Genomic DNA, 23,114 nt, shown 5'->3' on the forward strand with positions numbered 1-23,114 from the left:
TTTTATTTTCTTGGTAATCAACTTGAAAAAAAACAAACAAACAAAAAAAAAACCTCCTTTTCAATGCTACGACGTTTCCTTTCATCAAGACCTATTGAGTGTAAATACACCGTCAGATTTAGGAACTGGAAATATTCTGTGCTTAAACACTTCATTGGAGCTTTTAGTGCTTATAGAGATGAACATGGTCAACCTTTAGTTAGAGGTGGAGGCAGTTTTTTTTTTTTTAATTCACCACTGACATATTATCAGAATATATAATGATACATATAGTGATGACATAATTTTCATTTATTGTAATATTATCTTCTGTATTTTGTGTTTTTTCAGCGAAAATCAGGTATTTTCCTACATTTAATTCACTGATCATGTAGATGTTCATAAAAGCTCAGAGAACAGTCGAGGGTTATAATATCAAAAACGGAGAAAACTAAAGAAAGAGTCACTTTTTCGGTCAAATCTCTCATTAACTGAACATAAACCCAGTGTGTCCATCCACTGTCACTGATCCAACTCCATGGGTTTTACTGATGAATCAATGTTGTAGACGATGACAGTGTTTCCACGGTAACTACAGAGCCTCTGAACATCCAAATGGATCATATCTGATGACCATGAAAAAAAGAAAAACTGTATTTTACACCAATTATTTACATGTGTCGATAGGATTAGTGGATCAACAGGTATGAAACAGTATTTATCAGTCAATTGTTTTTTTGCCAGTTAGGATCTTTATGGGTTAAGGTGCATGTCTTGAAGAAAACATGCAAACTCCACATAGATAAGCCAACACCACTGGGATTAAACCCAGGACCTTCTATCCACCCCTATTGGCATCACCTCCACCTAAATATAGCTTTAATTGCAGACATCTGTGCTAGTGATCTCAGACTCAAGGCTATTTTTTAACCTGTTTTTTTTTTTTTTTAGCTCTTTGAGTCAGGTTTGTACACAAGTTCGATAAAACGACCACAGCAGATGGGGACATGCTCACGCTGACGTATCCGCTGGGCCCATTTTCAGCTTTGCCTCTCGCTCGGAGATGGGCTGAGACATCCTATCGCCTATCAGCTGACACTCACACATACAACACACACGCACACACTCACAAAACTCTCCGCAGTCTCCGGACCGCTGTGGGATCCAAGCTGTAGTAAATTGACAGCTTTCTTCGCCATCAAGTAATGCGGTTCTGCCTAGATATGACACTCAACACTGTAATGCGCTCTGTATGGATGAACGCACCCAGGATTTCCAGAGGACAGATTGGATATGGATACAAAGTTAACTGAAAGTAATCAACTTTTATTCACAGTGTATATAGACCTGGCTGGGTGTTCATTCGGGCAGATGGGGTTGGTATGGTGGGACCTTTTTTTTTTTTTTTTTTTTTTTTTAATAATAGTAGTAAGAAGTGTTCGTAGCTCTAAAGAGTGCCACGTTGAGTGTATCTTTTCCAAACACAAAAGGAATTCTGAGTGACATAAATGTACAGTAATTGGTCCGGACATATCTGTATATTACATACAGTACCGCCAATTTGTACTTGTATAAATCGCTCAGTTTGTAAAAAACAGCACATCACAAACCCATCACACCGCGCTCTGATCATGGATCTCATCATCCCACAGAAGTGGTGTTTCTACACAAACCTCCAGCATCACTTTATTTTTCCTATTGGCAATGCAAAATAAAAGAAAAAAAGAATAAAGGCAGCTTAAGGTATGCAATTATTGTTGGAGCTCAGGGAATCCCCAGAAGTGTTTGGCATAAAAGTGCCTGAAGTTGTGAAATTAAGTCTAAACTCACAGAACTTAAATGTACGATTTCATTTTAATGCAGCGGGGTTCTGACATTTCTGAAAAATACTATCATTAAAACAATATTTACATCAACTCAATACATGGCAAAAGGTAAAATGGTTGGAAAAAGCCAGGATAGGATACTATAATCTTCTAAAAATCGTATGTAATATACTTGATTGACTTGAGTTCTTACATCACGCTTCTAATAATGTTAATTCAATCATCTGTCAATGGTGTCACACAGATAGCTGACGTCAGGTATTTCATCACCAAAGGTACTGAGGGTAAAACTTTCAGATTGTATCTTCTTATATAAAAACCAGTTACAATGCAGGTCTCCAATAATCATGGGATGTGGTTGAAATAAATAAACAAAGGCTGAAGCTTAAATGTTGGTTGAATAACAAACTCGTGTTATCTGCCATATCATCAAGGTCAAGGTAAACTTTATTATCCCTGAGGGGCAATTTGTTCTACAGCCAGCAGTATCACACAGACAACCACAGTATCACACGGATATAATGTTCTGTCGGTGAAGCACAACGTATACTTCTATTGCATTAACACAGTGGTTTTCAACCGGGGGGTCGCAGACACTCTGCCAGGGGGGTGCAAGCACATGAGGAGGGGTGTCGTAAGTGATATTGTCGTGCATGCGTGCAAGTGTGTTAGCGACTACTGTTGTACATCACATTATAAATCACTCGGCACATATTCTCCCCCTGCTCACAGATTGAGGTCTGTGAATCAAGGGGGGGCAGATACCGTCTGTGTTGTGGAACATATTGCATTGTTTCAATACAGCAAAATGTCAGAAGCTTTTAATTTGAGACTGTTAAGAAAGTGTTGAATTTAAGAGCAAAATGCAGTAACTTTTTAGCCAATCAAAGGTAAGTTTTCCCTCTAAATATGACAATTTCAACAGACAAAACAGTGGAAATTACACATAAAGGTATAACTAATTTTTAGATGTGTAATAATTAGAATGAATGAATAAATATAAATCATGTAAAAACATAAAGGCCTGGTACTTCATTTAGGTGACAGAAAATATGGTGTATTACTTTGTAAACAGGATTTCTACCTTAATCATATCAGACATATTTTCATCAGGTGAAAACAACAACTCTCATGATCCCATGCCACTTCACGACATTATCAAACTGTTTTTTGCTATTGTTTTGATTGAGAGACTCCCAGGGGCAGAGATGACAAACTGTGCATTTAAGTGATTAAACCAAGTTTGATTTTGATGAAGTCTCTTCTGTTCCACAGTAAATAAAGTGTTTTCTATTACCTGAGAAGCTGATAGTTATAGGCAATAGAAATAAAAACAAACACTTTAAACTCATTTATAGTCCTGAACAGCTCTGCAATAAACACTGAAGAAGATCAGAGTAGGGGTTGACCAAAGGCCTGAGCATGTCATACACAATGGGGACACGGACATTAAGCGAGACTCCCCTTCGGGCTTGGCTTGAGGTAATGGAATCAATAAAAGAAGAGTCACTCCACTGACTTGTCCATTGCCATCGGTGTATCCATCTGAGAAACATTTTGCTTACACAAGCAGATCACTGAGCAGATTCCAATAAAAGAAAGCAGCAAAGCCCGTTTCGACCCCATATACCATACAGTCCACCTCCCAGATCAGAGTGAACCATTAACCCATAAACACCCAGCACTACTTTTGTGTCAGTTCCCAAGTGAAATTTTCTCTATGTCTAAACTTTCTTAAGTGATTTATCACCATTTATTGTAAGATTGTCTTCTGTATTTTGCATTTTATCAGTATAAATCAGGTATTTTCCTGTATTTAATTTACTGATCATGAAGATGTTCATAAAGGGTCAGATTAAAGTTGAGGGTTATTATATCAAAAACACAGAAAACTGCAGAAAAAGTGACTTTTTCAGTAAAATATATCATTAACCCTGTAAAGCGTAAACCATTAAGTCACTGACAGAAAATTCCAGTTCTTCGAAACTGGAACCTTTATTGGTCCTTCTGAATAACCAAAAAATGCTTTTTCAAATATCAATTTCCATTGAATGAGTTTCAATTTTGTATCACATTTGATGCATCAGGTCTCAATGCTGAAATATTATTATATTTGAAAAAACAAAAACATAATATGACACAAACATGTCTAACAAATTGGTAATTCCTTTTCAAAATTGGCAAAGTTCTGCCTCCTTCCTCATTAATGACAGTCTTGTAGTGTCACTGGAAAGGCCTCTGGTGAACGAATTCCTCCCCCTGGTGGATTATCTGTGTATTGCATGTATCTAATTGGATACATCTGGTTTTTCAAGAAAAAAATATCACACTGATCATGTAGAGGGCTTCAAAACTCTATCAAATATGATACGTTTGGCGTTATAGGGTTAACTGAACATAAACCAAGCATCTCCATCCACCGTCATTGATCCAACTCCATGGGTTTTACTGGTGAATCAATGCTGTAGAAGATGACGTGTTTCCATGTTCACTATGGAGCCTCTGAACGTCCAAATGGGTCATATCTAATGACCATAAAAAGATGACAGACTGCATTTTACACCAATTATTTACATGTATTGATAGGATTAGTGGATCAACAGGTATAAAACAGTTTACGTCAGTAGATGGTTTTGGTCGGTGATGGATGTTTGGGTCTTTATGGGTTAAACAAATGCCATTAACCCCTGAGTTCGGATCTTAAAAACACTCGCCAAGCACCGGCAAGTTCCAAGGTCAGATTTTTACAAACATTATTCAGCTTTCTCCTGTCTGAAAACCTGCAGCTTTGGCAGAGCAATAACAAGGTTGGATAGCAGATGTGTTAGTGTCACTCCAAAACAAGCGCATCTCATAAAACGGTGTGCTGCTGACTGAGAGTGCACTGTTTATGGCACTTTGCAAAGACAGAAGATGAGACGTGGGGATGAAAAACAGGAAAAAAAAAGGAAAAACTTTCTGCTGCTCATGTCAAAAACGACCTGGCTGGTGGAGCTGTGAAGCAGTGATAAACAAAGAGAGGGGGTCTAATGGATGTCAGTGTGAAGTGAACCCAAGGTGCAGCTGTAAATCACTCACATCTCCCTTTTCTTTCTCCAAATTCCTACGGCACTTTCCTCCACAGCTGGATTAACTGTCCTGTGGATCATGGCTAAATTGTACATTTACAACTCGCAGAGCTTTGTCACGTACACATTTTAAATGGTGTGTTTCTATGACACATGAAATGCAAGCAAATATAGTTCTGATGATCATTTAAGACTAATGATTATTACTATGTCTGAGATAATTATGTTTATTGGAGCATATATGTTTATTTTATTTAGGACATTTACTTTATTTACATTCCCTCCCCCTTAAAAACCCTCCCAAATATATTTTTCCAGACTATTATACGACTCCGAATCAGTTTTGGCACCACAAAAATGGCTAGATCTCAAAAATGTTTGAACCACTAATTCTATCCATTTACTTGAAAAACACAACATCAAGAAATGTGGAGTTTCTAAACTTCTCAGAAATATTACATAGGTCTTAGATGGCCATTTAGAGGTTCTTTAGGAAATGTGTTTAATCCATAAAGACCCAAACAGTTATTGGTAATCAAATCATCTGCTGATATAAAGTGTTTAACAACTTCTGAACCACTAAACCTATCAACACAGGTAAATAATTGGTGTAAAATACAGTTTGTCATCATTTCATGGTCATCAGATATGACCCATTTGGACGTTCACAGGCTTCCATAGTGGATGTAGAAACACCGTCATCTTTTACAACAGTGCTTCACCAGTAAAACCTATGGAGTTGGATCAATGACAGTCCATGGAGACACTTGTATTTTATGTTCTGTTATTGATATCTTTACTGAAAAAGTCACTTTTTCCTCAGTTTTATCTGTTTCTGATATAATAACCTCTGAATTTACTCTGAGTTTTAATGAACATCTATATGATGTTTGAATTAAATACAGAAAAATACATGATCTACACTGAAAAATGCAAACATATAGATGATAATATTACAGTAAATGGTGATAAATCCCTTAAAAAAGGTCAAATATAGATAAAAATGTAGTTGGGAACAGCCACAAAAGTAGCACTGGGTCTTTATGTGTTAAGCCAATAAATTGCTGTTATTTCCTTAGGAAAGGTCAGCTGTGGACATAAAAGGCCCTTTGCAAGTCTAAAACATCTACATTCAACCTTCAAAATAAAATAACAAAAACTTCCTTCAGGTTACACATGCAAAAATGCCACATTGTCAGTGTATTATTTTTCCCTCTCATAAATCCATTCATTCTTCTTCAAAGACATTGTACTAAAAAACTGATATTCTTGGTCTGAGGGTTAAAATTAGTCTCCAACTATCTTATTTAGCAAGTATTTAATATAATTTATTATCAACCTTTTTTTTAAATAAAGTTATGGTCCAGAATTATGACAAATTCAATATTCCCCATCCAAATACCCCTGAAACCCTAAGGAAAACATTGCCATATCGCTCCATATTTTGTTGTTCAATCATTTTACATTTTAAAAATTTAGTTGAAAAGTGCTCAGCAAATAAATATTATTGTCATATTACTTAATTTCACTTGAATATTGAATACTGAACCAATACTTTATCATTATAATTGCTTTGAATGGTCTACTTCTTCATTTCTGCGATGTTCTGGTGTTTGGCAGGTGTCTGTTCTGACCATAAAGATGAGTTTAAAACCCACAAATACGAGCAAAATAAGAGGATTATATTTTACGTTTGACTTGAAAAAGTGCCAAGTCCTATAAAATCAGAATAACTACTGGTGTGTTTGTTTTGATATGTCTTTTACATTCTTTTGAGCATAATTTACCACCACAAATATGTCTAACATTTCTTAATTTTTGCTAAAGACCATATAATCAGCCTTTAAACTTGACAGAAATATTAATTTGAACTTTACCCTGCTAATTATCAATATTGAAAGACACAAAAATATTTATTATGATAACATTTTTGGTCATATCTAATTAATTTCATAAATAAATTCTCGTCAAAACCGTGAAGTAAACGGAAATATATCTGAGAAATGCTGAAATGAAATTAAAAAGACTTAACCCAGTTCACATCATATTAAAACACTGACTCATTACACACACACCTCATAATATCAAGTAAAATATCTCTATAACTAAAACCTTGACAGTAATGAGGATTTATCCAAGTGACTTCGAGTACCTTAATTAAAAAAAATAAAATGAAGCATGTACATGGGAAGTAACTTCATAATGATATAAGTTTTAATGAGATTTAATGATGGGACGTGTCTAATTAGTGCGATGATAAGTCAAAAGGAGGCAAGATATTGCTACTAAACATCTCCATAGAATGAAAATGACAAATTAATTCATTACCTCCATCGCAGAGTTGATGGTAATAAATGATTTGAATTAAAATACTTTGTCAGGATGTTACACATACAACAATTATAAGGTGTCCATATTTTTTAATTTAATTTTTAATTTATTTCAATACACGAGTAATTTTTCACAGAAGCTGAATACAGAGAGAATGTTTTCACTTTGAGAGTCTCTAGAAGATATGTAGTTTTGATTCTGTGCTTTATGTGACTTTCAGGGCTTCAATATTTTCAATGACATGAGTTCATACAATTTTCAAGCATGAGTTATTATTGCATTTCAGTTCAGTTTTATTTACATAATATCAATCATAGTACATAAATACTGTGGTACCTCACAGATTTACGTCAAGACCCTGAAAATACTGTACAGAAATGAAACCTGAACAAACCTCAGAGAGTGAGGCTGTGGTGAAGGAGGAGAGGAAAACGCCATTTATGGAATTATGCCGATTGTCTTGAATGGTCGGTGTAGGTAAGGTAAAGGTAAATTAAATCTATAGAGCAATCAACAATGTAGTCATTGTTGGCATTGTTTTCCATAACTGCTGCCTAGTCCTGTGTAGGATGGTGGGGGCGGAGCCTATCCAAGATGAAGTGAAGTTGCATCTTGGACAGGTTGTCAGTTTAAGAGACTACGTTCAGACTGCAGGCAAATGTGGCCCAAATCCCTTTTTTTTTGCCCATATGTGAGTTGTATCTGATCTGTTAAAGACAGTTTGAACAGCACAAATCTGATTTTTTCTAATCCCACCCAGGCCACTTCCATATGTGATCCTAAATTCAGAGGCTCTGTAGTAAACATGGAAAAACCATCATTGTCTACAACACAGGTGTCAATCATTCAGCCCAGGGGCCAAATTCGGCTCGCAAAAGACTCCAGTTCGGTCCTTGGGATGAATTTGTGAAATGCAAAAATTACACTAAGATATTTACAATCCTTTTAGTTCCGGTTCCACATTTAGACCAATTCAATCTCAAGTGGGCAGGACCAGTAAAATGCTTTCATAATAACATATAAATAATGACAATTCCAAATTTTTCTCTTTGTAAATGTAAATATTTTCATGTATTTACACTAAAACAAAGTATAATTTCGCAAAAAATGTGAATAAGCTGAACAAATATAAACAACCTGAAATTTCTTGAGAAGTACAATTTTAACAATTTTCTGTCTGTTATTAAATGTTTTGTGTGTTTGCAGATCCACTGTGATCTGTAAGTTATAACATATATGTGTAAATGATAAAATGAGGCATAGTATTGTTAAAATTACACTTATTTTTTCAGTTTGTTCATGTTATTCACATCTTTTGAAAGGATAGTTTGTAGATGTAAACCTTTTCCTCATTTAAATTTACTTTTTTCACTCTAAAACATAGAGAAAAGTTTGGAGTTGACATTATTTATATATATTATGTTATTATTTTACTGGTTCGGCCCACTACAGATAAAATTTAGCCGAATATGGCCCCTGAACTAAAATGAGTTTGACACCCCTGTTCTACAACATTGATTCACCAGTAAAACCCACGGAGATTGCCAGATGACAGTCGATGTAGATGATTGGTTCATGTTCTGTTAATGATAGAATTAGCTGAAAAAGTCACTTTTTGTTCAGTTTTCTGTTTCTGATATAAAAAGCCTGAACTTTACTCTGATCTTTTATGAACGTGTACATGATCAATTAATTAAATACAGCAAAATACCTGAAATCTCACTTAAAAAAATAGAGAAGATATTATTATAATAAATGGTAAGAAATCATTTAAGAAAGGTTAAACAGAGAGAAAAAATAATTTGGGAACTGCCACAAAAGTACCACTGGGCCTTTATGGGTTCATATCAAATTTAATTGGCCACATGGTTGTGCTGTATTAAATAGAAAGTATACAACCATAAAAGAATTGGAAGTCGAGGGATTGAACATTTATTCAACCAGTTGAATGGGGGTTGCTGCATTTGGTTTTGGTTCTGAGTTCCGTGAAAGAGGCTTGAACCATTTCCAAACTTCTTGCAATTCTAGTTTTGTTTGTGTTTTTTTATTAATCCACTGCCTTCTGAAATGTGTTTAATAATCTCATTTAGTCCGGTGTCATTTAGTCCCGCTGCTTAATTCTATTTAAATGTACTTCGATGTATAAAACATATAAAGTAGTAGCAGCTGTTCTCCAGAGAGCTGCAGCTCATTACTGTGGTACCTGAGGCTTAAAGCAGAGCTGGGGGTTCCCCTGTTACAGAAAAGAGGGTGAGCTCCAGCTCCAAAATCATCCAATGAGGCGTATACTCTACATAGAAACATAACTGAGGTTTCTCCAAGTGTGCTCCTTTCCCACTCCTCATTTTGTTCATTAAAAGCTACAACGCCACACAAGAAATCCAATTAGGTCTGAAAGGAGAATGCACACCCCCAGATGAAAAACAGCATGTCTCCTGAACAAACAGTGTTAACTGCTAACTAGCCCATGACAGATGGACAAAAAGCTGAGAACAAACCGGGCAAACAAAACTCCTGAGAGAACGGACAAGCAGATGGAATCTCCTTCCCACATGACATAAAGAGCTGCGAGGAACCAACTCAGGAACCGAATGGACTCACAAGTGTCAAGGCTGACTATAAGAAGGGGAACATCAGTCTGCTGAGGAGCTGGAAATCACAAATGAACCCAAAATACAGGTGTGTGTGTGCTCAGATTACCAAGAGGATGCCGCCCATGGACACGGCCGGCTGCGGTCTGCAGAGCTGGAGATAAAAGCGCACTCTGACGGGATGAGCACCACTCAGAGCTTACATTTAATTCTTCGGCTCCTGATTTAGCAAAAGGAGCTAATGAGTGCAATGTGCATATGGTTTTAGTGGAAGTGAGGCTGCTGACAAAACTGCCTCGGCTGATGAGGAGATACCGGGATGATGCATTAACCTGCCAGATGTGGCCAAAACCGGAGCTGTACTTTCCACAGCACCCCCACCCCCCACCCCCTCCTCCTCCTCTTCTCTCTCTTTCTCTCATCTCTAAAGCTCCCTCCCCCTCTTGCTTAATCTCTCTCTCTCTCGCCCAGTCTCCCTCTCCTGTATACACACAGACACACTCAGAGAAAAGAGGAGAAAGCCAGAGAGCAGAACTGCGGCGGCATGATGGGGATATTCTGCCTGCGTGGGCTCTGTCGCTGAGGCGCCCGGAGTTCAGCCACAGTGTGTGTGTGTGTGTGTCTGTGTGTGTGAGAGTGTGTGTGTGCATGGGTGAGTGAGTGCGAGCCCCTGCCGCCACGCCGCGCACTGAAAGCAGAGGCGAACACAGGGAAGAGCGGGCGGAGAGGAGGTAAAGAGAGGGGGGGAGTGTTGACTCGGGCTGGGGCTTAGAGGAACCTTACGCCACTGGATCAGAGGACGCCGATGTGCAACAACTACTCCAACTAGTGCTGCTTCTGCTCATGCTCGCCACCTGCCCGTGCTTTTTAACTTCTGCCATGGCATAACCTCTTCTTCCAGCTCGCATATCTCATCCACTAAAGGAACAGACATGTACGGGCAGAACCTGGAGTCTGGGCTATTGCATCCTTTACATCAGTAATTCACAGTCTGAGGTGAGTGGCTCCTCTCTGCTCTTATCCTCTCCTCTATTTCACCTCTCGCTCTGCAACTGCAAAGGGAAAGTCTGTTCAAATAACCTCTGGCGGTGGGAAATCCGAGGGATCTGCTCGCTCCATGGGACTGAGCTCGGGATAATGTTTTCACTGAAGATTTTCCCTTTTAGTCGGCTGATCAAATATCAAATACGTGTGGTAGATGAAAGGAGGTAAATCTCAGATTGATTTAATGCTCAGTTGCTGCTGCTGCTGCTGAGCTGATTCTGATTTCTGGCGGCGGTGGAGGCTGTGGAATGCGTGACAGTTTTCGGGAAACTTTCGAAATGACAAACGTTAAAGGAGGAAACGCTGCAACTCTGAGATGAAATTCGCCAGCAGTGGTCGGGCAGGTTTCCGTTTCAGGATTTGAACCTGACTGCCTGGTGATAGAGAGCTAAAAGACTGCCTACGTACAAGGTTTGCATGATGCTGCATTTCCTCTCAATTTTGCAGGCGAGTGTGCATTACATAAAACAGACATTACAGACAGTTGCATTTGTTAGAAGGGCTGCTGTCCCGTGGATGAAGGCAGCAGAGAGCTTCACAGAGCAGAGGAATAGGTAATTAGAGCAGGGTATCAGACAGTTGGCTGCCTCTGATGAAGGACCTTAACTAAAGACTAATCTAGATTAATGTACTGTACGAACTCACCATCTCCTTGCAGATTATTCGAGCATCAGTGTGTATCAGTGTGGGCGTGCGAGCTTGGGTCTGTGTGTGCGTGGATGGGAGAGCGAGAGAATGAATTGCCTCGAACCTTGGGATCTCGACTGTCCTTCAGCTGCCACACAAAACGTCCGCCACCCCCTCATCCCCCTGCCTCAACCCCCTCTTTGCCATCTCTCACTCTGTCTCCCCTTAAACCCTATCTCGCATCAACGCCACGATACCATCTCCCCTTTGCTCCATTTCACTTTGTGCAGACAGCTGAGAGGGAAACAGATGAAAAGAAACAGATATATAGAGCAACGGGAACAGAGAGGAAGAACAAGGCTGAGACAGGATGTTGAAGTTTTGTCTCATTTCACAAAATTTAGGGAATTATGTGCCGATAACTTGAAGTGCAGCAGTTAAAATACAAGTTTCCGCATGAAAAAATGAAAATAGTGTGTGTGCAAAGGGAAGGGTACACAAATACACAGAGAACACAATGCACAAAATGCACCTTCGCCAACTTTTTTTCCCTCTATTACCATTACACCTGCTTCCCTCCACGCGCTAAATATGGCATGAGCATGAGGTAAAGGGACAGTGGAGAGTGCGGGGTTTCCGAAAACGAGCGACCAAGTGTGCATTCGCCTCCTGTGGCCCCGCTTGCTGGGAGGGGGTACTCATTCATCCAGAAAACAAATTGTTCTCCTATAAAAGAATGACTGCTTTTGGAACAAGCCAGATGTTACCTTTCATGTGCTAATAGGATTATTCATTAAGAGTCTTATTTATTTATTTTTTTTCTTCTTTTCCTGGGAGCACCACAACAACATCGTGCAGTCGAGGTGACTCACGTGCGGCTGCTGTTGGAAGGAGGGAGGGGGGGGTGCGTTCGTGTGGGTGTCTTTGGATGTCTGTTGCATACAGAAGGAGACTCTTAGCACATAATCCCACCTGGATGAGGTTGTTGGCCAGTGTTTGCTGATGGTCTGAGTGTGAGTAAAGCATGTAAGGGGGTCTGTCAGGCCTATAGAGTCAGTGGAAAATTGCTTTTTTTTTTTTTTTTTTTTTCATTATCAGTTCGGTAATTAGCAAACAAAATGACCACTCAGGTTCCTTCTAGACACCAAACCACACAGGTAATGAAGTTCTCAATCAGTAAACGCAGAAAAAAAAACTGGAATAACATTAGAATATAGTAAAAACAGGGAATGTGCAGGTTTGAGGAATCCAAATGTATGACTTTTTAAGACATTTTTCAGACGTCTGGTCAAATTTAAGACCCTACATTCAATGTATCAAACCAGTTTTAACCAAATTTCGATCCAGCTAATGTTACATTTCCATCTGTCCACGCCTAAAATTTCTGCTACTGATGTTAAAACTGCTAAATCTCATATCTAAAATCCCTCCATCCATGAATGACTGTTGGAAGCTCCACTCATTCCAATCTCCATTAGGATAAAATGTTTGACACTAATTACCCATTTGGCTAGTTCTGTACAAAGAGTTAAAAAGGAAATATAGTGGTATCATTTATGGTGTCTGGAATTTTCAAGACCTTTGAGTGTTTAAGTTATACCCCCCCACCCCCTTTTTGAATATGCAAATTAAGTCATATCTTGTTTACATGTATATGTATTTCTGTTTTATTCCTATGGACTAAAGCAGGATTACTTTGTTTTGTTGCATATTCAAAATAAACGGAAACAGAGTGTGAGATTAAGGGTCAATTATCAATTTTAAGTAAAATTAAGGCCTTGATTTAGAATTTGCAAACACCCTGTTAAAATAAACACGTAATCTATGGCTGCAACTAATGATTATCTTCATTGTCGTTTAATTTGTTGATAATTTTCTTGTTAAATGAGCAGCTGCTAGTCTATAAAACAGCAGCACGACTGGACAACAGCAGTTACTTGCATTATAAACGAATGAAATGCTTTCATTTAGTTGATGAAATGGGAGAAAATGGTCAAAAAATGCACACTTCTTTACACACCCAGGTGACATCCTTCATTTTAGAGGTTCAGGGTTGTCAAAAACCTCCAGAATAATCAGTTTAATATGGTTTAAAGTAGAGGAATCTCACATTATTCTTAATATTAAATTGCTGAAATGCAATATTAAAGAGCCTCATTACCAGTCATTGCAGGTGGAGGTCAGAGGGCTGGTGTTCACAAGCACCTTTTCTGCAATGATATCCTTGAAGATCCAGTCGAAAAGACAGAATAATACACAGTGCAGACGAGCCAGAATGCCAGTCACGGCCTATTCATGGATCCCACTCCCCAGCTTCATCTCCATCTCTGTCTGGTTCACTCACATTCACTTCTGCTCCATCCAAGCACAATGAAAAGCCTGCATTCTTCCCGCTCATACCTGTTTATTCTAGTCCTTTCCTCTTCTTTTCTACCATTGTGTGTGGTTGTCTATGTATGTGTGCGAGTCTTTTTCTGTCAGGAATGACTAGGAAGAATCTGAGAGCAGCAGCGGAGTTCTCTAGTTACCCATCAGCTTTGAAACCTCCGTGTGTCTAGAAGGTGAAGAGAGACGGTAAAGACAGAAAGACGCCTTGAGAAAGTGACGAAAGGAAAAAGAGATTAAGGGGAAGAGCAAAAAAACGACAGGAAAAATACATATAGCGTTCAGTCGGAAGATGAAGAGCAGAGGAATGGTAAGAGTGATCTGATGCATTCTGATGAGAGCAGGCAGACTGCAGCATATATCCTTCCCCGAGGTCGGATCTCCACGCAGCCATCACTGACGTATGGATTTGTGGGAATTCATCAAGCCAATAAAAGGTGTTGCATGTGCAGCCAAGAAAGTACAGTGAGGAAATAAAGAAAACAAGTACAATTCTGCGGGGACAAAGTGTGTTGAGAATAATCAAGACACAAACTCTGTAGGCTGCACGCCAAGGAGAAGAAGTGTTTCGTGGTTTCAGCAGCAGAATGCAGTATTACACTTTACATCACTAGCATCGCGCTCATTATGGGTACAAAGCACAGTGGGAGCTCCAGGAGGACTTCAGCCTCTGTAAAGCTGAAATTCTTTTAAAGATTAGAAAAGGTGCATTTCCACAAACACATTATTTGCAGTTTGATTAAAATAAATAATTGTAGTTTAAGGGGAAATGTTAACGCCCTTTATGAAGAAAGTCTGAACAAGCTTTGAACTCATGCCATTGATTAGCTTGGTGCAAATTAATCCTTGTTGAAATAATAATAATAATAATAATAATAATAATAATAATAATAATAATAATAAAAAAACAATACAACCATTTAGAGCTAGGAAATATTTGAATGAATTCAATTGATCAAGGATTTTTTGTGATGAAAATCCCTGAATTGCAAAATTGAGATTAGATTTCCTGCTCAAAAAAAATTCTACATGCCATCTGTTTGCCTCTTGTAATATATCAATCATGAATATGTTTCGCTGTCATATTGTATAGTTTTAATAAATAAAGTGTTTTGGTCTTCAGTTCATGTAGCCAGAAAATGGTTAACTAAAATCCAATGCTGTCAAAAGATTAAAATTGTTAATTCAATTAATCACAGGGTTGATGTGTACTAATTTTGATTAATCACAATTAAATATGATTAATTTTTAATCTATATTAACTGTGTTTCATTTTGCATGGACAGACTCAAGAAAGAACAATGTGTTAGCCGAAGTGCTAGCAGAATCCCGACTAACAAATGCTTCGCTTTAATGTGGTATTTTAAACTGGAAGTGCTTTGGTGAAAAGAAAACTCCTTCCTGCAGAGTGTGTATAATACTTTATGTCGGTCGACTGTCATTTTGGTTTTTTTGTCCTCATATTTCCATCCAGAGGGCCAATGTGCTGTTTAGCGTCTTCCATCTTTACCTGTTAGTTCTGCTGCCTGTCTCTACTGGATCAACTGTCCATTTATTCATGCGTGACGCGATCTCTACTTGGACAAACTGCCCCAAATGCGTTGGCAGAGACGTTCAAAGTCATTGAGTGCTACAGATGGATTAACTGTGTCAAATTTTTTGATCAGATTAATCATGATGATGGATTAATTCACGTTAACGTTAATTTTGACAGCCCTACTAAAATCCTAAATTGTCACTAACTACACATTTGGGTAATTGTTTATGAAGCAAATATGGCAATATCATCTATTGATATTGGATTTTTTTAGAGTGTCACATTTAAGGATGAATTATGGATTTTAAGTATAATTAAAGTATTAATTTAGGACAATCAATATGTGAGACTTTTAAGACATGCATATCCTATACTGCCGCCTTGAGACAACATTATGGATCTTAGTTTTATCATTCTAGACCAGTTCATGGAAACACTTGTAATTCAGATTTTCTTAACAAGTTTACAAAAGTTTGAGACAATTTACTTGATGTTTTTTAAGGAATATGACCCAAAAAATGGGGCAAGTCAACATACAGTTATGGCTATTATGAAATTTTAGCTGATAGTCAATTGTGAAGGAAATGTTTTTATGTTAATTTGTGCCACTTTCATAGAATGAACCTACCATCCACCTCATTAAAGATGGCCATTTATCACTAATTTACATAGATAAACAGCTGGTGGCACTAACTGTCCAATCAAATACCAATATACCATAATATTGAGGCAAAGGAGTCATTTAAAAAGCACCAGGCAAACATCAAACAGTAAAAACAACATGGAAACACTGATGAAAATATGACCTTTCAAGTAGCTGTTTTCACACAGATGAATGGAATCGCTTATGATGATTATGCAAAATAAAGCGGTTTTCTCAATAGTTCAGGAAAGGCGATTATGTAATAATTGTGACAAGCCTGCATATGGCTTTTAAATAAATGGTGTGCATTTGGCGGTAACTTAGCATATAAGCATATTCAGAATGTTGCGGATTAACAGGACATATGGTGTCGTCCTTACACGGTATTAGATACGAACACGCAGGATTCAGAAGACACGTACAAGTACTTTGTATGTGAAGCGTAGATAAAATACAAATATTAGATGTATATGATTCATGAATGTCATATTGTGATGACTGCTGGCAATAATGCAAGTTGTTTATGGAGGAAAAGGCACATATCCACATCAAACATGAATCTCAAACTAGCACGAAAATGACAAAATAGTGACTTTCATTGCAAGTTTTACAAAGAACCCAAATTATTACCAAAGAGCATAGATGGCGTATATGAGGAGCCAAAAGACTGTTCCAAAAAATAATAAAAATCAATCAGAATCAATCATTAATATTCAAAAAGTCAGCAAAAAATACAAGGTCAAGATCCACATTATTCATTACTGGAACACATGAAACGAACCCAAGACCAGCATTAAAACAGAGTGAGTAAAAATACCATAATAAACACCACGATAAAACACTAAAAAGTAAAATAAACAGCCAGAAACAAGTCTGAGGCACTCAAAATTAAAAATACAACACTAACAATGGCATTACCTAAAAGTCATGCGTTCAGTTTTACAACCTCAGTGCATCATGGGACATTAATCATGCTAAATATGTGACAACTGCATGTCATGTGACTTGTTCAGGTGGTTCGGGCTGTTAATTCTAAGTCTTTTTTGCTCTAATCTTTTATGAGCACTTGATTCCTTTATATAGTTTACATATCAGATTGTGTTTTATGACCCGGTGAAGCCAGCTGCTATTTTTTCCCCCAGATAATGTATATATTTACCATTTCTACAATTAGATCACGGTAAATCCTCTTAACTCTGCAGCCTTTTTGTGATTATGCAATTCCACAACCTGCTATTGTGACTACAACTGTCATTCGATTCATTGTGCGGCACAATATGATGTCATTTTAGGAAATTTTGCGCTAAAATATCACAGTTAAGGGAGCTGCAATGTTGCTTCAGTGATTTTACAGTGATTAAATGTATTAATTTTCAGTTGTTTCATTGTACAAAACTAACCAACATAATCACCTTCTGCTTTCATTGTATTTATTATATTTCTGCCTCATTGTTTTGTTTCTGTATAATCTTGCATATTATTGTGGTTTTGTTTCATTGTTCTTGTTCTAATTATCCATTTGTTGACCTTGAGAGTTTTTATAGGTGCCTTTAAACAAAATTATCATCATTCTTAGTATACATTTTAATACACCTTTGACTACAGAACTGTGCAAAAGTCAACATTCTGTTTTAGTAAAGTTCTAATGACCACACATAAGGTCTGTATTAAGATCCAATCTAATATATGTGAAGTATGTACAGCAGGAAAAAATAAGGAAAAAACAACTTCTATAAACCCAAGTGGTCATGTTTAGTGTGACCTCCCTTTGCACTTGACATGTCTTTAGCCCTTTTGCTCAGAAAATATGAGATTTATGACAGTAATCTTCTGATGTTTTATACCTGGTTTCATTCAACACATCAGATTTTTCTAATGGTTTGTGCTGCTTCTTGTAATGGGGTCAGAAGTCATATTAAATATTGACTTTAACCTTTACAACACATTTAGTTCAGTTTTTTTTATGTGTCTTTTAAGGCTGTGCACATACTTCCTAAACTTTCTTGCTGTATCTGAAGAGAAAAAAGAATGACAAATGAACCCATAAAGACCCAGTGGTAATTTTGTGGCAGTTCCAGAACGATTTTTTTCTCTAGATTTAACCTTTCTTAAATGATTTATCACCATTTATTACAATATTATCCTCTGTATTTCGTTTTTGGTTTTTTTTTCATCATGAAAATCATGTATTTTCCTATATTTAATTCACTGATTATGTAGCTGTTCATTAAAGCACCAGAGTAAAGCTGAGGGTTATTGTATCAAAAGCAGAAAAAACTGCAGAAAAAGTGACTTTTTCAGTAAAATCTATCATTAACTGAAGATAAAACAAGTGTCTCCATCCACTGTCACTGATCAAACTCCATGGGTTTTACTGGTGAATAAATGTTGTAGAAGAGGACTGTGTTTCCATGGTAACTACGGAGCCTTTGAACATCCAAATGGGTCATACCTGATGACCATGAAAAGACAAACTGTATTTTACTCCAATTATTTACATGGATTGATATAATTTGGGGCTGCACAATATTGAAAAAACTGACATTGCTATTTTTTTTAACCCTGCGATATATATTGTGATATGAAAAAATACTGAGGAAGATGTAATAGCTGTGTGGTGCTGATGTAAATGGTCAAACTAATTAGTTGTGTTACCTCTTGTTGTGGCGACAGGTGCAAGGTACTGTCGACACAGAACACGTGTTTCAATATCATCCCTCTTGTAGCCAAAATAATTCCAGATAACTAACGTTGCTTTTCTTTTTTGCACCAAGTCTTCGTTTACGATGCTGATTTTTCAATGTTGTTACCAGTGACTCACTCCAAATTGATTAAGAACGATTGTGATTGGTGGATTGCTACGTGCAGTGTGTGTCACATACCCTTGAAATTAGATGAGAACACATATGTGAACACGTACAGTGCATTGCAATGACGATGCTCAAACGATATATTGTGCAGCTCTAATAGAATTAGTGGATCAACAGATACTAAACATTTTACATCCATAGATGATTTTGTTCACTGGTGGCTGTTTGGGTCTTTATGGGTTAATATATATGATCATTTCAACCCTAAAAAAAACAACAAAGATAAACGTGGAATAAGACTTTGGCACAGAATTGTATATAAAATAATGTCACATTTAGGTCTTGCCATGATGCTGCATCTTCTGTAAATCAGTCCATACTGCTTGTTGGTATCTGAGCATGTCCACTGGATGTAAATTAATCGCTATTTTTCAGTTAAAATGGAGTTATAACAGTCTAATGGTGAAAAACTCCCCTCCTTGTCTCTGTGGTGCACTCTCAAAACCAGTATTCCTGATGTTACTTAGTCATTACTGCTGCAGTTAAACATTGTGATTCTGAATGAAAATCTTTAAAATGGTGCTTGGCAACAGTGCAGTGGTCCATGATGACTGAGCAACAATTACTAGAAAGACAATCCTTTAAAATCCTGTGCTTTCCAGTGCCCTTCCATCTTATGGCATTAAGCTACCATTAACTGACAAAGGATTTGCTGCTTTCGGTGTCAGCCTAATGCACTGTACCGCTGTTATCCCTCAACACTGACCTGTACAGTCAATCATTTGGTTATATATACACCCTCGAATCATGCCCGGAAAGCACCACTGAATCCCAGACACACTGACACACATATTTTAAAAAAAAAAAAAAAAAGAACACACAGACACATACAAACACACAAAACCGACAAATGACCTCGTCGTCGAAATCTAAAGTCAACCAGCAGCCAGGATATCTTTCTGTGGTATAATCAGAGAGTTCTTAAGAGACGGATCAAAGACTTTTCAGATCGCTGCTAAGCCCAGTGTAATTATGAGTAGAAGCTGACAGAGGAGAGAAAAGAAGGAAAACAAAACACCAGTAGATAAAGCTGGATTAGAGTGGTGTTTGGTACTTTGACGACTGCGATGATGTTACTATACCCATTTGTTTAGGCAGTGTCTGAGAGCATTAACGCCGTGATAAAGACAAGATGTGTTGGAAGTCATCACCGGTTTACATGAAATTAAAAGAAGCCCCATCACAGAAATCCAACAAGGCATGTGACTGATCAGCTTATTTTAACCCCCTTGATAAAACCCCCACTGCTTATAAAGAAGATAGATGGTGGAAAAGATCAATGTAACACCCTCCAATAAGAAATGCTGTCGCTAATTGACATGTAAAGCCATATTTCCAGCATTTAATCAATTCTCTGGGTTTATGATGCATATTATCTTAATGAATTTTCCCTTCGGTGGAGCCGGGCCGATAAAATAGAATTAGTCAGGCTCCAAGTTACGGTAAACACTCACACCTCAGGTTACATCAGGACACTGAGATCCCACTTTTCAGAACTTTTACCCCCGGCAACGAAAAGTTCAATTAGGCAACTGCCATTCACAAAACCGCTGATTCATACGCCATTTAAAATAATAGAAGTAATGGGGACTTCTTTTTAATTCAAGGTGTGTTGTATTAAAAGAGCATGTGTTGAGAGCAAGCATTTCCATTAAAGAATAATGAATTGTACTAATCTAGATAGTCCTTCCAGCACTGTGTTAAAACGAGGGTTGAATTAGTAAAGGAAAATTGTCACATTACAGGAATAGTCCACTCACGTCCCTAGAAATGCCCCAAATTGTGACCTGTAGTGCAAATGTGACAGCTGACTGAGCTGTGCTGCAAAAACAAGGTCAGATGTAAAACATGTCAGACATGTTTTGCCACGCGTACACCCTGCGAGGTCTGTTTTTGGCTGGTCCTGCTGGGTAGAAAATAGTGGGTCAGTTCACTTCACTAACTCGCCTTTACTTTTAATAAAGAGGAAGAAGAATCACCCCAAACAAGCGCCATTGTCACAGCGTTGCGTGATGAGTCATGCTGCTTATGCAAGAGGCCAAGGGGTGGTGTTTCAGCCTGAGGTGAGATACGAGCGCCACAGCGAAGGCGCCCAAGCCTGGACCCAATGGATAACAAATCAGATATGGGGAGCCAGGGACACATCATTTGGCCTACAGTGCTAACTTGTCAAAAGGGATCAAATGTTAGTGTGGACATGATACAATATCATGAAACTGTATGTATTCTACAGCTGGTGTATAGAGAAGGCAAAGGAAAAACAGAACACAGGTAGTTTTGACAGGTCTACCTACAGGTCTACCCTAACCCTAACCCAGGGTGAATGTACTTTTTATACCACTAATTCTTTGAGGTTGTGCAGGAATAATTGATTAGTTGATTAGTTAAAACAATAAGCAAAGTTAGCTTTGATTAACTGTTAGTCTAGCCTATAGATAGATAGATGAACAGATAGACTTTATTGATCCTAAACTTGGAAACTGCAGTGCAGCAGCAGCATAACAAAGTAAAAATAGAATACAAGAATAAAAAAAGAGCAAACACACTATATATAATAAATTAGAAGTATAAAAACAGAACTGGTATTTTTTTTTTTTTTTTTTTTTAAATCTGGACAATCAAGTAAGGTGCAACAATAAACTGTAGTGTGCAAAGTAAAGAGGAATTTTTCTGTGGGAACAGATGCATAAAAAGGTTAAGTTTGTTATAAAACCCTTCGTAGTTGCGCAAAAAGGTCTTTCCATTGCAGTTTTGCGTGATATACCAATTTTGCTATGCCCGAAAAACCACATCTTGCAAGCGCAAAAACATTTTTTGGCCAAATTGTCATTTTTCATTATGCAAATTTTTTTGCGCAAGTTATATTCGTCCAATTTGAGGGTCAATTGAAAAGCGACTAGTGTTGCAGAAGATGACAATGTTTCCATGTTCACTGCAGAGCCTCTGAACGTCCAAATGGGTCATATCTGATGACCATGAAAAGATGAATAACTGCATTTTACACCAATTATTTACATGTATTGATAGGGTTAGTGGATCAACAGGTATTTAACATTTTAGATTAGTAGATAGTTTTAGTCTATGGTGGGTACGTGGGTCTTTATGGCTGAAAGGAGTGATATTTAGCTTTTTTTTAAATGGAATTATGCATTTTCCAACATTTCCCTGTGGTCTACATAAACTGTAAATGCTCTGTTTGGGTCTGAATTCTTCATTAATTCAACTCCACAGGTCCATCTTCAACCCTATTTCTGAGTAATGACACCAGAAAGGTCGTTTTGAGCACTGGCCCTTTAAATGAACATGAGCCACTTCAGGCCCTCCCCCTCCAGGTTGTTGGCTGTGCTGCTCTGCCCCGTTCAATCAACAACTGAACATTTTAGGTAATCGGCTTGAAGTTTGGACATATTTTCAGTATGAACTACAACCACTGCTGCTGACAAACAATTACGTCGTACTCAGAGAAATGTTCGTCAGAAGTCTTGACCTTGTATGTGCAATGTTGTGACCTAACTTGTTATACACGTAACAAATTAATCAGGATTAAAACAGGTTGTAGAAATCCACTCAATTTTTTCTGGAATGAATATAACGATAGCTTTGCAGCACCTGGAGGATTCAAATTCAAACTTTTGGAATTATTAGGGTCCAAATACACAAATAAATGAACCAAAGACTAATAAAAGTGGGTTAGGAAAAAAATGACCCCTTTAAAGTTGACAAATATTAACAGACTAAACCAGAGCAGGTTGACATTATATTTGCCACACTGCATTACTATAACGTGTCATTTTTAGATTCACTTATGACCCGACACTGGCCAACACTGACCTCGTTTGGTGAGAGGAAGTAGGCTAACAGTTTAATCTCTCACTCAAAATGTCATCTACTGAACAAACAAGGAGACAGCGGTGGTGGCGATGGACTGAAGGAATAGTCTGGAAATGAAAGTTATTTGAAGGTTTTGGTGGGAGAGGGATCAGCGTCTTAGCGTTGCCATCTCTAATGCTGCACAGTCTGGGTAGTCATTGGAAAATTAATATATAGAATTGTGCTGTGTACAGCCCCGACTCTCTCTTCACATTACACTTCCTCCCTTTTGCTCTAACAGCTCAATCACCTTAATGGCGAGCGGGTCAGGAGTCATTATGTGATTATAGGCCGACGATACAAGGTGGCAATCTTTATGGTCCAACTGTGCATCATTGTGTTT

At 37.7% G+C, this 23,114-nt stretch overlaps 2 protein-coding genes across 4 annotated transcripts in view; one reads left to right on the top strand and one right to left on the bottom strand.

Moving 5' to 3' along the window:
* Positions 1-23,114, bottom strand: part of dock1 (dedicator of cytokinesis 1) — a 506,089-nt gene that overhangs the window by 187,255 nt on the left and 295,720 nt on the right. The gene's annotated exons all lie outside the window — the stretch shown is intronic.
* Positions 10,308-23,114, top strand: part of insyn2a (inhibitory synaptic factor 2A) — a 52,453-nt gene continuing 39,646 nt past the window's right edge. The window contains exon 1 of the mRNA XM_030163233.1: positions 10,308-10,791. The gene's annotated coding sequence lies outside the window, so the exon portion shown is untranslated. The remainder of the gene's footprint in view (positions 10,792-23,114) is intronic.

This window comes from Sphaeramia orbicularis, chromosome 19 (assembly GCF_902148855.1).
Source record: "Sphaeramia orbicularis chromosome 19, fSphaOr1.1, whole genome shotgun sequence".
Classification (NCBI taxonomy): domain Eukaryota; kingdom Metazoa; phylum Chordata; class Actinopteri; order Kurtiformes; family Apogonidae; genus Sphaeramia; species Sphaeramia orbicularis.